The 21,062-nt window shown below is 44.7% G+C and overlaps 1 pseudogene; it reads left to right on the top strand.

Moving 5' to 3' along the window:
* The window catches only part of LOC148143639 (uncharacterized), a 245,236-nt pseudogene that overhangs the window by 167,604 nt on the left and 56,570 nt on the right, over nt 1–21,062 (top strand).

Here is a 21,062-nt window from a genome sequence, read left to right as displayed (position 1 = left end):
TGTTATGTTCATTAACTGTACTGACAGTGATCACTTATTTTGTGATTTTTTTTTTGCAGGAAGACGTGCCGAAAGAAATCTGAAAAGAAATGATACATCAACTTCTGACAGAGCCACTTGATTCATTGGGACTTGAATATCAGCAGCCATTCCAATCAAGAAGACATGATTGCTTTTGTTTGCTTGAAAGATTTTGGACACTGGTGCGGCAGGAAGAATACTGAGACACCGAGTGAGGGAGATTCAGTGCGCTGACTGTGAAAAGTGCTTCACACCATTTACTCAGCTTGGGGGAATCAAAATCTCACCCCTCACGGTGGGGATAGACTATGTCCCCGTTCTGATTGAAATTTCAAACCCAGACCAACACAAGGAAAGCTCTCCCAATGGGGAAACTGTGGAAATGTGGGGACTGAGGGAAAGGATTCCCTTCCCCATCCCTGCTGGAAACCCACAGACGTATTCACAGCGGGGAGAGGCCATTCGCCTGCTCGGTGTGCAGGAAGGGCTTCAGTCGGATCAGCCATCTGGAGACGCACGAGAGGGTCCACAAGTGAGAGAAGCCATTCACGTGCCCCATGTACAGGAGGGGGTTCACTCAGTCAGCTGCACTGCTGACCCACCAGTGGGTCCACACCGGAGAGAGGCCGTTCACCTGCTGTCAGTGCCGGAAGGGCTTCCATTGCTCCTCCCACCTGGGGAGGCACCAGCGCGTTCACGTGCCATCGCAGGGGGATGGAAGGAGCGATGGCCAAGCGCCGCTAATAACCCAGCTCTGGGGACTCTCAGGTCCGAATCCAGTCGCGGCAAATGGCAGAATTGGGATTCGGTAAGTAATCTGAACTTCAGAATCTCAGGATGAAACCATTTTCAGAGGGCAAAAACCCATCTGATTCTCTCATGTCCTTTTCAGTGATGGAAACTGCTGTTGCGGGAAAGGATTCACTCAGTCGTCCCAGCTGTATGCTTTACCCGGCTGTACGAAGGATCCAGTTACAAAGGGACAACTCAACTGACCAATAATAAAGAAAGTGTGGTGGGGGGAGTGGGGGTGAGTGTGAGCACTTTGAGCTTGAGGTGCTTTTCTTTTTTAAAGAAAAGCTACTTTTTATACGCCTTGTGATGTGGTGATCTGAAGCTGTAACAAAGTTGGGTCGCAGTAAAGGTTACCTGAACTTACCGCCAGGCTTAAACTCTCATTGAAAGCTGTGAGATCCAACAGCTTCTCATTTCTTTCAGCCACCAGCACCGAGTTTCCAATGTCGTGTCTCAGAAGGAGCAGTGAATGAGTAGCTAGTATTGTTCGAAATTGTAAATTTTTCAGGACTGCAGGTTTATTGTTTCATTGGCATTGCAAAGTTTACTGGCAACAGTGGGAGGTGTGGGCTGTATTCACTGGAAACAAAGTTTTAAAATGACACAAACACCAGGGTATAGTCCAACAGGTTTATTTGGAAGCATTAGGTTTTGGAGCGCTGTTCCTTCATCAGGTAGCTGTTGAGTAGGATGGTAAGACACAGAATGTATAGCAAAAGATTATAGTGTCATGCAACATAAATGATATATTGAAGAAACCTGTTAAGTCTTTCATCTTTTAAAATGGGTTGCAGATTTCGGTTCATTAATCTGTAAATGCCAGAACTTCTTTTTAGTCATATTCTCCAGGTAACTTAATGTTTTATAAAGGGAGGTGACACCTCAGGTCAGACAACGCATGAGAGCTGTGAGGTTAGAGTCTTTCTGTATCCCAGTCTTGAGTCAGACTGGTTCTATTTCAAAATATATAATCCTGCAAATGCAATTCACCCCAAAGACTTCTATGTGCGAGTGCATGCATGAGACAGAGCGTCTGTGTGCGTGTGTGTGCATGCTGGGTAAAGTGTGCGTGTGATGGAGTATAATTGTGTGAGAAGGTGTGTGCATGGATGTGAGTGTGAGGGGTGTATCAATGTGTGTCTGAGAGAGAGCCTGTCTATCAGAGAGGGTATGCACGACCGTGTGAGTACTTGAGTGTGTGTGTGTGTGTGTGTGTGTGAGTGAGTGAGTGAGATAGAGAGAGAGAGAGAGAGAGAGAGAGAGAGTTTGTGTGTGTATTGTGTAGCTGGGTCTCCTGCAGTGAGACATGAATCCAAGGTCTCAGCTGAGGTCATTCTCGTGTGTTCCAAACTTGTTATCAGCCTCTGCTCGGCCACTAGAAACGATTAAGCAGTTAAGCAGTTTCACAACACACACTGGAGAGGGCAAGGTGAAGGGCTTATGTCTGAAACGTTGATTCTCCTGCTCCTTGGATGCTGCCTGACCTGCTGTGCTTTTTCAACACCACACTCTCGACTCTGATCTCCAGCATCTGCAGTTCTCACTTTCTCCTCATGGGCGAGGTGGGACTTGTCTTTTATTCACTCATTCACTCCTACAGCCTGTCCTTGGTTGTGGCCTAACTGTGCATATATCAATGCAAGTTTCAGAAAGGTTTCTAAGCTTGTTGTTTTTTTAAAAAAGAACATTCTTCCAGACTTTAACAACGTTTCTGAATATACGATTTTAGCTATTCTCAATTTTAAAAATCAGTCATTTCTCGCACACCCTGTTTCCCAGGTAGAATCGTCACCACCCATTCTCTCTCTCTCCTTAAAAGGGCTTGATACAGCGATCAAAGAGGGCTGCGGCACCAGAAACGAGGGGGAGGGGCGCTGGTGGGGTGGAGAAGGGAGAGAAATGGAGAGGGGGTCAGAAGTTGGGGGGTAGAGAAGGACTGGTGTTCAGAGGGTTATGGGGAGAGAATGGGGGTGCAGTGTGAGGAGGGAGAATGGGCAGGGGGCAATGGGTGGGGAGAAAATGGACGGGGGTGGGGTCAGTGTGTGAAGAGAGAGACAGCACAATCCTACCTTCCCCAGAACTGGTATCAGTGTCCCACGAACGAACCCACTCCTCCCACAGCAGACTTGGGGCAATCATTTCTCAATATACGCGTGGCTAAGGCAGTGGAATCATATCATCCCTACAGGCCATTCACACCGACCTTCCCAGCAGCATCCCATGCAGACCCACTCGATTATGCTGCAGCTCTGCAATTCCACATAGTTATTTCCTGACGAAGGGTTTTGCCGGAAACGTCGATTCTCCTACTCCTCGCACGCTGCCTGACCTGCTGTGCTTTTCCAGCACACACTCTCGACCCTAATCTCCAGCATCTGCAGTCGTCACTTTCGCCCTGTTGGGGGTGAATGTTCTTTGCCGAGTCTTTTGAATCTCTTCAAATCTTTCCTCCTCACCCTAAACGTGTACCCTCTAGTTTTGGAATACCTCTACCCTGGGGTAAAGGCAGGAACGTTGAGCAGCCAGACAAAATGCAAAAGGAATAAAACGTCGAGGCACAGGGGAAAAAAACATTTCGGCAAAAAAAAATGGCGTTGGCATTTTTCTCTCGTATTCGCATTTGGAGACTTAAAATTTGTCACGATCTGGAGGTGCCGGTGTTGGACTGGGGTGTACAAAGTTAAAAATCACACAACACCAGGTTACAGTCCAATCGGCTTGTTTAGAAACACTGAGCTTTCGGAGCGTGGCTCCTTCATCAGGCGGTTGTGGAGTGTAAGATCAGAAGATCATAAATTCTGTGTTACCATGTTATATTCCACAACCACCTGATGAAGGACCAGCGCTCCAAAAACCCGTGCTTCCAAATAAGCCTGTTGGACTAGAACCAGGTGTTTTGTGATTTTTAACTCTAAAATTTGTCAGTAACACCAGCATCGTGACAGAGCATACTGAGCATGCTCCGCGGTGTCAGTAAGCACTGCGCATGTCTGCCAGTGTCAGCACTGTATTGCGCATACTCCTGGGTGTCCGCAGAAAAGGCGCACGAGCTCCTTTCCATGGACCAATGGAGAACCTTGGAGGACCCGAAGGAGTCTGGTCCTCCTGCCAATCAAAGTCGGCCGTTGTCGAAATGCGGACGTTGGACCGTGAGCTCTGAAGCCGCTGATCTTTTGTCACTGAATGAAGATTAAACCTCACCCCAGACTATAAATTCCTTCCTCTGTCTAAAATTTGTGAGTATAATAGTGTTTTTGTCAACACGTTTTTCATTTTCTTTTCATTCTGGGGTTCAATTATTGATTTGTAGCAAATGAAAGAGTGAATCGAGGGAGGGGACAGACTCTGGAAAAGTTGATCCAGGTCTGTGTCTCACTTTTCAAACGCAGTGCCACAATGTAAAGGTATAGCCTTTGATGTACGTAAAAAAAAGCAGAAAGGAGGTGTATTGTTTATGTAGTGATATGTTGAGATGTGGCGAAAGTGAGATGCTGGAGATCAGAGTTGAAAAGTGTGCCGCTGGCAAACCACAGCAGGTAAGGCAGCAACTGAGGAGGAGAGGCGACGTTTCGGGCATCAGCTCTGCATCAGGAAAGATGTGTGGATGGACAAAGGGGCCTCAGCGTCCTTCGAAACCAGTTACTGCCAGTTGTCAGACAGGTGCAGCAAGCAATGAGCAAAGCAAGTGATATATTAGCAAGAGGAATTGAGTTCAGAAGTGTGGATGTCTTTCAGCAGTTAGGCCGTTCATTTAATGTATTCAAGGCTGAGTTCATTTGACTTTGATGAACAAAGAAGTGGATGGTTTTGGGGGAAGGCAAGGAAATGGTTTTAAGACCAGTATAGAACAGTTACAGAGTCATACAGCACAGAAACAGACCCTTCAGTCCAACTCGTCCATGCTGACTATATTCACAAACTAAACTAGTCCCACCTGCCAATGTTTGGCGCATATCCTTCTGAAACTTTTCTATTTGTGCACTTATTCAAATTTATTTTAAATGTTGTTACTGTACCTGCATTCACTACTTCCTCTGGACATTCATTTGACACACACTCCACGCTCTTAAACGAAAAATGTGCTCCTCATGTCTTTTTAAAAATTTTCTCCTCTCACCTTAAAAAGATTGCTCCCTATTCTTGAAACAACAGCTGATATTGACCTCATCTATGCCCCCTTTATAAACCTCAATAAGGTCACCTCTCAACCGCCTATGTTCCAGTGAAAAAGTTCCAGCCTATTCACCTAGATGTAAGTCGTTCCATATTCAGTTATGATCTGTTCAATGCTTGTGCAGGCTCGAAAGACCAAATAGCCAACTCCTGCTCCCAATTCTCTCACTGTGGCCAGGACAGCAAGAGACCATAAGACATAGGAGCAGAAATTAGGCCATTCAGCCCATCAGGTCTGTTCATATCATTCAATCGTGGCTGATAGTTTTCTCAACCCCATTCTCCCGTGCTCTCCTTGGAACTCTCCATTCCCATGATACTCAGGAACCTATCTACCTCAGTCTTAAATATCCTCAGTGACCTGGCCTCTACAACCTTCTGCAGAAATGAATTCCACAGATTCACCACTCTTTCACTGAAGAAGTATCTCCTTATCTGCGTTCTAAAACGCCTTCCCTTTACTCGAAGGTTGTGCCCTCGGGTCCTAGTCTCTCCTACCAATGCAAACATCCTCTGAAAGTCTACTCTGTCCAGGCCATTCAGTATTCTGTATGTTTCCATTAGATCCCCCTGAGTGTGGGCCTGTTAATCAGCATGAAACAGACCCTTCAGATTGAGGTACAGCAGGGATTAGGTTCAGCAATGAGAGAATGGAGGGAGAGTATGTGGGACAGAGATTTTCAGCTTCCAGGGAATAAGAGAGGAAAGAGAGTTTAGCATAAATTAGAATTGATTGGATGGGCCAAGGAGTAGCAGATGGGGTTCAATTCAGAGAAATGTGAGATGTTGCATTTTGGTCCAGCAATCCAGGCAGGACTGACACAGTTAAGGGGAGTGTCGCAGAACAAAGAGACCTTGGAGTGCAGGTTCATAGTTCCTTGAAAGTGGAGTCTTACATGGACAGTATAGTGAACAAGGTGTTTGGTATGCTTTCCTTTATTGGCCAGAGCATTTAGTATAGGAGCTGAAAGATCATTTTGCGGCTGTACAGGACATTGCTTAGGCCATTTTTGGAATACTGCATTCAATTCTGGTCTCTCTGATGTAGGAAAGATGTTATGAAACTTTGAGAGGGATCAGAAAATATTTAGAAGGCTGTTGCCAGATTTGGAGGGTTTGAGCTGCAGGAAGGGGCTGAACAGGCCAGGGAGATGTTTTCTTTGGAGCATCAGAGGCTGAGTGGTAACCTTTAAAGAAGTTTATAAGGGGAATGGATAGGGTGAATACCCAAGGTCTTTTCTCCATGGTAGGGGAGTCCAGAACTAAAGGGGCAGAAGTTTAAGGTGAGTAGGGAAAGGGACCTGAGGGGCAACATATTTTCAGACAAGGTGGAACGTGCATGAAATGAACTGCCAGAGGAAGTGGGGAGGCTGATACAATGACAACATTTAAAAGCCACTGGATGGGTACTTGAACAGGAAGGATTTAGAGGGATGAGTCAAATGCTGGCAAATGGGACTAGATTAGTTTGTGATATATAGTTGGCACGGATGAGTTGGGCCAAAGGGTCTGTTTCTGTGCTGCATGACTTTAATCATCTTCAGTGAAAGCAGAAGTGTTGTTGTGAAGACCGGACTTCCAAAGCAGCTTTCAAAAATGTTTTGCCCTTACTCAGAGCTGAAGAAGTTACAATGAAATCTTTCATTTGTGAGACAGAAACTGAGTGAGTACATCTGGGATTTGGTGGAAAGTGGGAATTCATTGCACTGTGGGGATGAAACCCTACCCTATCCAGTCATTTCTGCTGGTAGATGAGACTCGGCCCCAAGATTAGGGGAAGTAGATTTAGGACAGAGATGAGGAGGAACTGGAGAGTAGTGAAACTATGGAAGTCTCTGCCCAAGGAAGCAGAGAAAGCAGCTTCGTTAAGTACATTCAAGACACAATTAGATGGGTTTCTGCATAATTGGGGAATTAAGGATAGTTGGGACACTGCAGGGAGGAGGAGCTGAGTTGATGGATAGATCAGCCATAATCTTAATGCATTGCAGAGCAGGCAGGATGGGCCAAATGGCTGACTCCTGCTTCTATTACAATGAACCTATAACCCTGCATTTCCCATGGCTAACCCAACTAACCTGCACATCCCTGAACACTATGGGCAATTTAGCCTGGCCAATCCAAATCAAGGCTGGTGAACAATGTCGTGATGTGGAAATGAACATCAGAGAATGATAGAAAGGGACAAGGAGAGTAAATATACCAGCAATCAAAACTAGATTCAGAACATCACAAAAACTGAAACTAAAAACTGAATGTGAGCTGCATTGTAACAGAAGTGAATGAATTGACTGAACACATTGAAGAGAATAATTATGATCTGAGACTCCTTACAGGGACATGGCTTCATGATGGCAAGGACTGAATCCTGAATATCGAGGGGGTAGTCAAATGGGAAGCTCAGTAAAGGGAGAGGGTTGGTGCTGCTCATCAAAGCACTGATCACAGGGTAGTCTACTGTCAGCTTGGATTTCAGGTCCGGATTTCTCTGTCCTCTGTTGATCTCCCTGTTCCCACAGATGTTGGTCTGTTCTCAGCTCTGCTGGATTTCTGCTGAAGCTTTAACGCCCCCTTTTACACGTTCGGGGAAAATAAAACATTTAGTCAATTGAGACCCAATCCATAATCTCCCAGACTGTCAACTAGTCCAAGTAAATCTGAAGTAGGGGTCTCCCAGGATTCTGATAGTGCTCTACCTGAGGAATTCTCGATCACTTACATATAACTATTAGTACCCAGCTATGATTTACAACAATACTTGCACCAACAAAAATAAAGCATCTGTTATCAAATAGACATATGGATATGCAGCATGGAAACAAGGTTTCTCTATTACACACATAGAACCACACTCTCCATGGGGATGAATTTGAATTTGCAGCATTACATTTGCAGATACATTATATTTTGCTCAAAAATTCTAAATTGGAGGAAGGACAAATTTGACGGTGTTAGGCAAGAACTTTCAAAAGCTGATTGTGCGCCAATGTTTGCAGGTAAACGGACGGCTGGAAAATGGGAAGCCTTCAGAACTGTGATAACTAGAGTCCAGAGAAAATATATTCTTGTTAGGGTGAAAGGAAAGGCTGGTAGGTATAGGGAATGCTGGATGAGTGGAGAAATTGATGATTTGGTTCAGAAAATGAAGGAAGCATATGTCAGGTATAGACAGGACAGATTGAGTGAAGCCTTACAGTAAAAAGGGAGTAGGAGTATACTTAAGAGAGAAATCAGGAGGGGAAAACAGGGGACATGAGATAGCGTTGGCAACTAGAGTTAAGGAGAATCCAAAGGATTTTTACAAATACATTAAGGACAAAAGAATAAGTAGGGAGAGAATAGGGCCCCTCAAAGATCAGTAAGGTGGCCTTTATGTGGAACTGCTGGAGGTGGGGGAGATACTTAACGGGTATTTTGCATCAGAGTTTACTGTGGAAAAGGACATGGAAGATAGATGGGAAATAGATGGTGACATCTTGAAAAATGTCCATATTACAGAGGAGCAAGTGCTGGATGCCTTGAAATGAATAAAAGTGTATAAATTCCGAGGACCTGATCAAGTGTAACCTAGAACTCTGTGGGAATCTAGAGAAGTGATTGCTGGGGCTCTTGCTGAGATATTTGTATCATTGATAGTCACAGGTGAGGTGTCGGAAGACTGGAGGTTGATTAACGTTGTGCCACTGTTAAAGAAAGGTGGTAAAGACAAGCCACGGAACTATAGACCAGTGAGCCAGACGTCGGTGTTGTTGGAGGGAATCCAACTGAGGGACAAGATGTACATGTATTGGAAAGGCAAGGACTGATTAGGGATAGTCAACATGGCTTTACGTGTGGGGAAATCATGTCTCACAAACTTGAATGAGTTTTTTTGAAGAACTAACGAAGGGAACTGATGAGGGCAGAGAATACATGTGATCTATATGGACTTCAGTAAGGTGTTCGACAAGGTTCCCATGGGAGACTGGTGAGCAAGGTTAGATCTCATGGAATACAGGGAGAACTTGCCATTTGGATACAGAACTGGCTCAAAGGTAGAAGGTGGTGGTGGAGGGTTGTTTTTTCAGACAGGAGGCCTGTGACCAGAAGAGTGCCACAAGGATCTGTGCTGGGTCCACTACTTTTCATCATTTATATAAATGATTTGGATGTGAGCATAAGAGGTATAGCTATAAGTTTGCTGATGACACTAAAATTGGAGGTGTAGTGGAAAGCGAAGAAGGTTACCTCAGATTACAATGAGATCTTGATCAGATGGGCCAATTGGCTGAGAAGTGGCAGATGGAGTTTAATTCAGATAAATGTGAGGTGCTGCATTTTGGGAAAGCAAATCTTAGCAGTACTTATACACTTAATGGTAAGGTCCTAGAGAGTGTTGCTAAACAAAGAGGTCTTGGAGTGCAGTTTCATAGCTCCTTGAAAGTGGAGTTGCAGGTAGTGAAGAATTGGATAGTGATTGGATAGTAAAGAAGGCATTTGGTCTGCTTTCCTTTAATAGTCAGAGTATTGAGTACAGGAATTGGGAGGTCATGTTGCGGCTGCACGGGACATTGGTTAGGCTACTGTTGGAATATTACATGCAATTCTGGTCTCCTTCCTATCAGAAAGATGTTGTGAAACTTGAAAAGGTTCAGAAAAGATTTACAAGGATGTTGCTAGGATAGGAGGATTTGAGCTATATAGTGAGGTTGAATAGGCAAGGGCTGTTTTCCCTGGACCGTCAGAGGCTAAGGGGTGATCTTGCAGAGATTTAATTAAATCATGAGGGGCATGGATAGGATAAATGGACAAAGTCTTTCCCCTGGGGTGGGGGAGTCCAGAACTAGAGGGCATAGGTTTAGGGTGAAAGAGACCTCAGAGGCAACTTCTTCACTCAGGGAGTGGTATGTGTATGGAATGAGCTGCCAGAGGAAGTGGTGGAAGCTAGTCTGGATGGGCATGTGAGTAGGAAGAGTTTGGAGGGACATGGGCAAGTTGCTGGCAGGTGGGACTTGATTGGGTTTGGATATCTGGTCATCATGGATGAGTTGGACTGAAGGGTCTGTTTCCATGCTGTCCATCTATGACTGTATAACTCTAAATGCACAATGTGCTGCCAGTCAATACATGTAATATTTTGTAAATTCCACTTTGCAAATCGAAGCGGGCTGACTCAAGATTGGGATACAGACAGACTCTGACCTCATTCCTTTCATGCATTATCTGAGCTGAGATGTCACCTTTTCTTATAAAACCTTAAGTTATCTCGAGAAGGAGCCTGACAGGAAGTTCTGGGACTTGCATATTATTGATACCTGCAACCCATTCTAAACGATGAAAGACTTAACAATCCAGGTTTGTTCACTATATAATTTCAGTGGCAGGACACTATAATGTTTTTCCATAAATTCTGTGTCTTATGATCTTGTACTCCACAACCAACTGAATAAGACGCAGTACTCCGAAAGCCGGTGCTTCGAAATAACTTGTTGGACTATAACCTGGTATTGTGTTATATGTAACTTTGTCCAGGTTGGGGTGGATTCGCCATGTTAAATGACCCATAGTGTTCTGATTTGGATGGGTTCAGGTGGATTGGCAGTGTTCAGTTACCCATATCATCGAGGGATGTGCAGGTTAGGGTGGATTGGCTGTGCTACTTTACCCATAGTGCCCAGGGATGTGCAGGTGAGCATGGATTGGCCGTGCTAACTTAACCTACACACCCCTGGGCACTATGGGTAAGATGGATTCACTGTGCTAAATTCACTCTTTCATTAAGAGAGTGGTGCGTGTAAGGAATGAGCTGCATGAGGAAATGGTGGATGCTTGTACAATTATGACATTTGAAAGGTATCTGGATGGAAATATAAAATGGAAGGGTTGAGAGGGATATGGGCCAAATGCTGGCAAATGGGTCTAGATTAATTTCGAATATCTGGTTGGCATCGACGAGTTGGACTGTTTCCATGCTGTATATCTCTGACTCTGGCTTGCCACATCGGTATGTTCAATTTCTCCCTGGTGTTAATGCCTTTGATGTCTCATTTTGCTCTCTCCTTTCCAGGGATGTTAACCACTTCATGTCTGGTTGTTGCTCAAGAACTTGCATTGCAGGTTCACCCTGAATTGACACTATTTTTTCAGCTTCCCATAATCAGACGTGCTCACTCTCAACAGTGGAGTTATCCAAAATTCAGAGAGATGTCAGTCTTGACGTTTTTGCTGTTCTGCCCCTGTAAGATCCTGAATCAGCACCTTCAGGAGAATTAGTTAGAGCGGTGTGAGAACAGAAGGGGAGAGAGAGAGTGGGATGATGCTTTCAATTTTCAGTGTGGCATAACAAAAGAAAAGAATGTTCTACAGAAAGTAGAATTGCTTGTTCTGAATTTCTACCTTGCACTGACAGTCATGACTTTTGTAATCTCTTTTTACAAAGCATTTGATGATCTGAAGATGTAAGTTTCAAAATCAACAGATAAACGGCTGATGCCCGAAACATCAACTTTCCTGCTCCTCGGATGCTGCCAGACCTGTTGTACTTTTCCAGTGCCGCACTGTTCAACTCTGACTCTCCAGCTTCTGCAGTCCTCACTTCGACGTCATTGTCCGACAGTCACTCAATACATCAGGACTGCAACAGTTTTTGACTGTGATTCTGTGATAAGGAGCAAAGCCTTTTGGTTCCTGTTGGAGCACGTCTTCAGCATCAATGGGACTGGATGAGAGACCCTACTGCAGCAGCGCACTGATTGTGGAACCTGAAGCAGTTATATGGCCTGGAAAGAGGAATTCGCGGCAGGGAGGGGCTGTACATGCGTTTGTGTGCAGCTGAAGCTTCGGCCATGGAGAAACCCAATGGATCCCGCCCCGTGCAGAAACCGTGGAAGTGTGGCTCCTGCGGAAAAGGCTTCTGTGTCCCTTCTATCCTGGAGACTCATCAGCGCAGTCATACTGGGGAGAGGCCCTTCAGCTGCCCCGAATTCGGGAAGGCCTTCAGCAATTCCTCTGACCTGGTGAGGTACCAGCGGGTCCACACAGGGGAGAGGCCCTTCAGCTGCCCCGAGTGTGGGAAGGGCTATACCCAAGCCTCCACCCTGCTGGCCCACAGGCAGGGGCACACCGGAGAGAGGCCGTTCTTCTGCACTGAGTGTGGGAATGCCTTCAGCAATTCCTCCATCCTGCTGGCCCACTGGCAGGTGCACACTGGGGAGAGGCAGTTCACCTGCTCTCAGTGTGAGAAGGGCTTTACCCGTGCTTCCCATCTGCGGAGGCACCAGCGAGTTCATGTGCCATCGCAGGGGGATTAAAGGAGGGATAGCCAATTGACTTATTGACTGGACTATCAACCCAGTTCCGGGGACTGCCAGGTTTGAATCCTGCCGTGGCAGATGGTGGAATTGGATTTCGGGCAGAAATCTGGAGTTCAGAAACTCATGAAGAAATGATTGTTTGGGGGACATCACCCATCTGATTCACTCACATCCCTTTTTAGGGAAGGAAACTGCTGTTGTAGGGAAGGATTCACTCAGTTGTCCCAGCTGCATCCTTTACCCGGTCTGGCCTACACGTAACTCCAGACCCACAACAGCATGGTTGACTCTTCATTGCCCACCACTGCCACCGGTCATTGAGTGGGTAAACACTTACTTGTTTACAGGGTATGGGTTGAAATTGCTGAGTGAGGCAATACTTCCTACAGTTAAGGCTGTACCAAGGATCCAATTACAAACTGACAACTCGGTGGTAACCATAGTAAAGAAGGTAAGGTGGTGTGGGGTGGGGGTGCACGCTTTGACCTTGAGCTATTTAAAAAGCAGCTACTTTTTCTACACCTTTATGCTGGGGGGGATCTGAAGCTGTAACAACGTTGGGTCACAATAAAGGTTACCTGAACTGATCGCCGGGCTCAGTCTCTCATTGAAGGCTTTGAGCTCCAAGAGGTTTTTGGTTTAAAGTTGCTCATTTCATTTCAGCCTCCTGCACTAAGTTTCCAATGTCATGTATCAGCTGGAGCAGTGAATGAGTAGCTAGTATCGTTAGAAGTTGTAAATTTTTCAGAAGTGCAGGTACTGCACCGTTTCATCAGCATTGTATAGTTTACTGGCAGCAGCGGGAGATGTGGGCTGCGTTCACTGGAAACGGTGTGGAGGTGCCGGTGTTGGACTGGAGTAGATAAAGTTAAAAATCACACAACACCAGGTTATAATCCAACAGGTTTACTTGGAAGCACTAGCTTTCAGAGTGCTGCTCCTTCATCGGGTAGCTGTTGGCCGGGGAATAATACACCGATTGTATAGCAAAAGATCACAGTGTCATGTGACTGATAGGATATATTGAACAAACCTAGATTGTTGTTATGTCTTTCATCTTTTAGAATGAGTTGCAGGTTTTGATTCATTAATATGTAAATCCCAGAACATCTTTAAAGTCACGTTCTTGAGATGACTTAATGTTTTATCAAAAAAAGTGACATCTCAGCTCAGACAATGCATGAAAGATGTGAGATTCGAGTCTGTCAGTATTCCAATCTTGAATCAGACTTGTTCTATTTCCAAAGTAGGAATTTATAAAATATTGCATGGATTGACTGCCTGCAGATTGTGGGCTTTTTGAGCAAAATTGAAAGTATCTGCAAATATAATTCTGCCAATACAAATTCACTCCATAGAGTTTTGTGTGTGTGTGTGTGTGTGTGTATGTATATGTGAGTTTGTGTTTGAGTGCGTGCATAAGAGTGAAGTGTGAGTGTGATGGAGTTTAAGCCTGTGAGTGTGTTGTGGGGTGTATGTGTGTGTGCGCCTATGAGAGAGGTATGAATAAATGTGAGAGGTTGCATTTTGCTAAACAAGGAAGGGCTGGACATAGTGAGTTTTGAGAAGATTTGTAGCTCAGGTTGAGGTTTTGGATGTAGGTTTGCTTGTTGAGCTGCAAGATTCATTTCCAGACGTTTCGTTACCTACTGGGTAACGTCTTCAGTGGGCTTCAAGCGAAGAATTTTCAGCTTTGCTATGTATCGTTAATGGTAGGTCCTTGGGTTGTGTTGTAGAACAGAGACACTTTGGCGGTGGTGGCGGGGGGAGGGGGGTGGAGTTAGGGGGTTCAGGTATATAGTTCTTTGAAAGTTGCATCACTGGTAGACAGGTGGTAAAGAAGGCATTTCGCACCATTGCCTTCACTGTCCACCCCATTGAGTACAGAAGTTGGGACATCACATTGAGGATGCACAGGATGTTGGTGAGGCCACTTTCTGGGTACTGAGTACAGTTTTGGTGGCTCTGTGATAGGAAAAATACTATTAGAGAGGGTTCCGTAAAGATTTACCAGGATGTTGCCAGGACTGGAGGGTTTGAGTTATAAGGAAAGGTTGGGACTGTCTTCATTGGAGTGTAGCGGGTTGAGGGGTGACCTTACTAAGATTTATAAAATCATTAGGAGTGGAGGTACAGTGAATAGCAAAGAGCTCTTCCTTAAGACCATAAGACACAGGAGTGGAAGTAAGGTCATAAGTCCACTCCGCCATTTAATCATGGCTGACGGGCATTTCAACTCCACTTATCATACTCTCCCCATAGAGATACCAAGATTCCTTGCGATACCAAGAATTTATCAATCTCTGCTTTGAAGACATTTAATGTCCCGGTCTCCACTGCGCTCCATGGCAATGAATTCCACAGGCCCACCACTCTCTGGCTGAAGAAATGTCTCCTCATTTCCATTCTAAATTGACCCCCTCTAATTATCAGGCTGTGCCCATGGGTCCTAGTCTCCCTGCCTGATGGAAAAGAACTTACCAGCATCCACGCTTTTTAAGCCATGCACTATCTTGTAAGTTTCTATTAGATTTCCCCTCAACCTTCGAAACTCTAATGAATATAATTCCAGGATCCTCAGCTGTTCATCGTCTGTTAGGCCTATGATACCAGCGATCATCGTGTGAATCTCCGCTGGACATGCTCCAGTGCCACTATATCCTTACTGAGGTGTGGGGCCCAAAATTGGACACAGTATTCTAAATGGAGCCTAACCAGAGCTTTATAAAGTCTCAGTAGCACATTGCTGCTTTTACATTCCAACTCGCTTGAGATAAATGACAACATTTATATTTGCTTTCTTAAGCATGGGCTCAACCGGCAAGTCAACCTTTAGAGAATCCTGGACTAGCAGTCCCAGATCTCTTTGTACTTTGGCTTTATGAATTTTCTCACTGTTTAGAAAATAGTCCATGCTGTATTCTATTTTTCCGAAGTGCAAGACCTCACATTTGCTTAAATTGAATTTCATCAGCCATTTCCTGGACCACTCTCCTAAACTGTCCAAATCTTTCTGCAGCCTCCCCACCTCCTCAGAACTACCTGCCTGTCTGCCTAAGTTTGTATCGTCAGCGAACATCGTGGGAATGCCCCCAGTCCCTTTTATCCAGATCATTAATATATAAAGTGAACAGCTGCAGCCCCAACACTGAGCCCTGCGGGACACCACTTGTCACCAGCTGCCATTCCGAAAAAGAACCTTTTCTCCCACCTCTCTGCCTTCTCTCAGGCAGCCAATCCTCAATCCATGCCAGTAGCTCAACTCGAATACCATGGACCCTCACTTTACTCAGCAGCCTCCTATGAGGCACCTTATCAAAGTCCTTTTGGAAATCTAGGTAGATAACATCCTCTGGGTTTCCCAAGTCTAACCTACTTGTTAACTCTTCAAGTTTGAGGAGAAAGTGAGGTCTGCAGATGCTGGAGATCAAAGTTGAAACTTTATTGCTGGAACAGCACAGCAGGTCAGGCAGAATTCCCTGGATGCTGCCTGACCTGCTGTGCTGTTCCAGCAATAAAGTTTCAACTCTTCAAGTTTGTCAGGCACGACCTCCCCTTGCTAAATCCATGCTGACTTATTTTAATCCAGCCATGCACTTCCAAGAATTTAGAAATCTCATCCTTAACGATAGATTTTAGAATTTTATCTACAATTGAGGTTAGGCTAATCGGCGTATAATTTTTCAGCTTTTGTCTTGATCCTTTCTTAAACAAAGGACTTACAACAGTGATTTTCCAATCATCTGGGACTTTACCTGACTCCAGTGATTTTTGAAAGATTACAACCAACATCTCTGCTAATTCTTCAACCACCTCCCTCTGAACGCTAGGCTGTAGCCATGAGGGCCAGGAGATTTCTCAATTTTTAGACCTATTAGCTTTTCTAGCACTTTCTTTTTTGTAATGGCTACCATACTCAACTCTGCCCCTTAACTCTCCTTAATTGTTAGGATATTACTCATGTCTTCCACTGTGAAAACTGACACAAAGTATTTATTAAGTTCTTCAGCTATTTTCTTATCTCCCATCACTAACCTTCCTGCATGAATTTGGTGCAGCCCAATTTCTACTTTTGCCTCTCGTTTGTTTCTTATGTATTGCAAAAAAACTTTTACTATCATTTCTAACATTACTGGTCTGCTTACCTTCATATTTGATCCTCTCCTTCCTTATTTCTCTCTTTGTTATCTTCTGTTTGTTTTTGTAGTCTTCCCAAGCTTCTGATTTCCCAGTGGTCTTGGCCACTTTTCGGCTCTCTTTTTCGTTGATACATTTCCTGACTTCCTTAGTCAGCCATGGCAGTCTTCTTCCCCCCCACGCTGCCCGATAATCTTTATTTTCTGGGAGATGAACCGCTGTACTGTGTCCTCAAATACACCCAGAAATTCCTGCCATTGTTGATCTACTGTCTTCCCCACTAGGCTCTGCTTCCAGTCAATTTTTGACAGTTCCTCCCTTATTGCCCTTTATTTAACTGTAACACCATTACATCTAATTTTGCCTTCTCTCTTTCAAACTGCACACTGATCTCCACCATATTATAATCGCTGCCTCCTCAGTGTTCATTCGCTTTAAGATTTTTAATAAAGTCTGGCTCATTACATAGCACTAAGAATTGAAATATGCTCAGTTAGGCCACAATTGACGACAGTGTGTAAGGGGCGAATGGCCTATTCCTAGCCTTTTGAAATTGGTTCTGGCTCTGTGGAAATAGAACCATTGAGTTGTAGAGCAGAAAAAACAATCCTTCGGTATGTGCCAACCAGATAGCCGAAATTAATCTCATCCTATTTGCCAGCCCTTTGTCCATTTCCCTCTAAAACTTCCTATTCATGTACCTATCCAGATGCCTTTTAAATGTTGTATTTGTACCAGCCTCCACCATTTTTCCTGGCAGCTCATTCAGTTCACACACCAACCTATATTTGAAAAGGTTGCCCCTTGGGGCCGTTTTAAATCTTTCCCCTTTCACCCAAAAACTAATGCCCTCTTGTACTGGACTCCCCCGCCCCAGGAAAAATCTTATCTTTTTCTCATATCCATTCCTGTCAAGATCTTATAAACCTCCATAAGGTCACCCCTCAGCCTCCAATGCTCCAGGGAAAATAGCCCCAGCCAATTCAGCCTCTCCCTGTAGCTCAAACCCTCCAACCCTAGCAACATTCTTATCAATAATTTCTGAACTCTTTTAAGTTTCACAACATCCTTCTTGTTTAGTGAGTAAGAGGCTGTGAACAATCTATTTTGTTCAGGTCGTAAGAGGGGGCTTTTCTTGAGGCGAATTAACTTTCACACTTTTTTTTTTAATCCTTGGGTTCCTTTTAAATCTTTCCCCTCTCACCCTAAACCTGTGCCCTCTAGTTTGGGATTCCCCCTTCCCTGCGGAAGAGACAAGCAAAAGGAATGAGATGTGCAGTCACGGGGAAAAAAATTGTGACTCCCGCCTTTTTTATCCCAAATTGGCAATTGGACACAAACTCTGTCAGTAACAACCGGCACCGGTCGCCATTGGTCAGGTGGAAAAAGGTGCGCTCTGATTGGACGGAGCGTGGATGACGCGCGTCACTGAAGGAGGAGACAGAAAGAAGAAAAACAAAGATGGCGGCGGGAGGCTGCGGTTTTCTCATCGACTCAGCGGGCGGTTTCTGACGGAGGGAGGGGGGCAGACAGGCATCGTTTACCTCAGAAAATACCTTTAAAATACATTTCAAATTAAAGCCGGAACTTTTCAAACAAAAGTTGTGAAGAAAAGGAGACAGTCCCCGGTGGGGTTTATTGTTTATTTGTGTGTAATTCCCGGGGCCCGGGAAGGGGGAGGTGACGGTTACCGGGTGAACGAGAAAACAAATTAAAAATGTCGGCGGTGGAGGAGAGAGAGCCGGCGCCCGCGGCTTCTTCGGCGGCGGGAGGTGGAGGAGCGGCGGCGGGGGGTAAAGTCCGGCGGAACACAAGCTGGAGGAGAGGCTGCACTCGGTGCTGTGCTGGACCGTGAGCCTGGAGCTACCCGCGGCTTCACTCTACCAGGTACCGGGCTGGGCTGAGGGGGAACCCGGGGGATAAGGCGGATCGCCATTAGCCTGGAGCCACAATCACTCCCATTCCTAAAACAAACATAATTTCTATTAGAATCACTATCTAATCCTCCATACACCTATAATCCATGTAGGAGGGCAGGCTGTACCATCTGACTGAACTGTTCCGATGTTACATTGTGTATAATGTATAGATATCTTTTTTTATAAAATATACAATGTTATTTAACACATTGGATATGAAATACTGTCATCATGGGATTTGCAGTACTTTAAGCGCTGTAGAAGGTCACAGGCAATATTGTGTACGAGAGCCTGTGTAAACGCCTATGGTTATGTTTTATAAATGTGATTTGAGGTAATTGCACGTAAAATGGGTAGGATTGTGTGTGTGTGTGTGTGTGTAGGCATGTTATTTAGATCCTGGGGTTTTGTCTTGCCCAGTGATTATTTGGCTGTGGAGGGAGGGGAGTGAGGGTACTAATTAATCTTTCTACCAAATCCAGCATTTTGTTGAAGAGCTTCATTTCTTTGCGATTGTCATCTTCCAAAGAATCAACCTACCCAGTATTTAAATGGACATGTGCACATGTATAGTTGTGTATGAATGCTGGAAATCTCTTTTTTTAAAAAAAATTCTTTACTTTATTTCCTGTTCTCCATGCATGGCGAATTGGACGTGTTTGATTTCTTTTTCTTGCAAGTGTTGTGAAAAGTAGTCTGATCATGTAAAAGTCGACCCTAGTTCTTCATAGACAACAGACCCATGTTTGTGAGTCAGTGTGATGGCCGTCATGTTCCACTCCAGCTCTGCAGTCTGTCGGTTGTTCGGCTCTGTTCCTGTCTTCCAGTCCGTTGTTTGTATGTTCCACTCAGTTTTCAGAATTACCATAATTTTTTTTGCTTTATTCATCAGTTGAGCTTCTGCTTATGATACGGTATGAATCTTGACAGGCATGAATTTCAGCCCCTCAAGTAGTATCCAAGTAACAGTCGACCCCCTAAATTTAACCTTAAAAAGTAGTCAAAAATTTGACTATTACTTCAGTATATACGATATAAATGAATTAATGTTCATTGCTTCTTCGCTTTACGCTATTTTGCCTTATGAAAGGTTTCATAGGAACGCTCCACTTTTGGATAGTGGGGAAAATCTGTATCAGTACAACACAGTCACAAGCCATTCTTATTTGGTTTAGGCACCCCCGTCAAGCCTGTGCCAATTCTTAATCCTCACTTGGACCTGCTATTTATTGCCCATTTGCGGTTTCTATCCTTCTGTTCATCTCGCGTTCATGTGTCTATCAAGATACACCTTAAACGTTGCTAAGATGCCTCCTTCCACCACCCATCACCCCTCTGTGAAAAACCTTCCCCTCCACTTCTCCCGTAGACTGCCCTCCTCTTGCCTTGAACCTGTGCCCTTTTGTTGTTGTTCTTTTCACCCTGGGGAATAAAAAAACCTCTGAGTAACATAGAATCCCTAGTGTGGAAAAGACCATTCGGCGCAACATGTGCACACTGACCCTCTGAAGAGTAACTGACACAGACTTATTCACCTACTCCTATTACGCAACATTAGCCCTTGACTAAAGCACCCTCTCCCAGAGCATCCACGTTCTTCTGATAGCGTGGTGACCAGAACTGCATACAATATTCCGAATGTGGTTGAAATAAATAGCTGTAATGTAACTTGTCAACTCTCACACCCAGGAAAGGCAAGCGTCCTATGTGCCTTCTTGACCACCATACCCACCTCTGTTTCCACTTCCAGATCCCTCTGCATGCCAATGCTCCTAAGAGTTCTGTCATTTATTGTACAGTTCTTGTATTTCTTTCTCCCTTGTGGCTGTATCCAGCTTCCCCTTAATTCTACTCCCCCTTCATCTCTTTGCCCACTCATCACCCCTCCACACATCAGCATTTCATAAGACCATAGGAGCTGAAATTAGGCCATTCATCCCATTGAGTCGACTCCACCATTCAGTCGTGGCTGTTAACCTTCTCAAGCCGATTTGTCCCGGAACCCTTGATCCCCTTGATACTCAAGAACATTTCTGTCTCCATCTTAAATCTGCTCAATGACCTGGCCTCCACAGCCTTATGTGGCTGTGAATTCCATAGATACACCACTCTCTGGCTGAAGAAGGTTTTCCTTATCTCCCAACTAAAGGGTCTTCCTTTTCTTCTTAAGGCTGTACTCTCGGGTCCTACTTTGTCCTAACAATGGAAACATCTTCCCAACATCCACTCTGTCCAGGCCGTTCAATATCCTGTAGATTTCAATTGTAACCCCCATCATCCTTCTAAACATCATATAGTCCCAGAGTCCTCAAAAGTTCCTCATATGTTAAATGTTTCATTCCTGGGACCATTCTCGTGAACCTCCTCTGAACACCCTCCTGGGCCAATACATCCTTGCTAATAGGAGGCCCAAAACTGCTCACAATGCTGCAAATGTGGCCTGACCAGAGCCTTATAGAGTCTCAGAAGTACATCCCTGCTTTTGTATTCAAGTCCTGTCAAAATAAATGCGATTATTGCATTTGCCTTCCTAACTACTGACTCAACCTGCAAGTTTACTTTGAGAAAATCCTGGACTTGAACTCCCAAGTCTCTTTGCACTTCGGATTTCTGTATTTTCTTCCCATAATCCTTCTGTTCCAACAGTGACTGTCTGGTGTCAGGGCAGCACTAGTGATTTCCTGACATGTGGATTGTATTTGGGGATACCAAGGAATGTCAGGAA

This window comes from Chiloscyllium plagiosum, unplaced genomic scaffold (genome assembly GCF_037043375.1).
Source record: "Chiloscyllium plagiosum isolate Xiang-an unplaced genomic scaffold, Cpla_swu_hap1 HiC_scaffold_27, whole genome shotgun sequence".
Taxonomy (NCBI): domain Eukaryota; kingdom Metazoa; phylum Chordata; class Chondrichthyes; order Orectolobiformes; family Hemiscylliidae; genus Chiloscyllium; species Chiloscyllium plagiosum.
The sequence above is the reverse complement of the archived record's forward strand: the minus strand, read 5'-3'. Positions and strand labels throughout refer to the sequence as shown.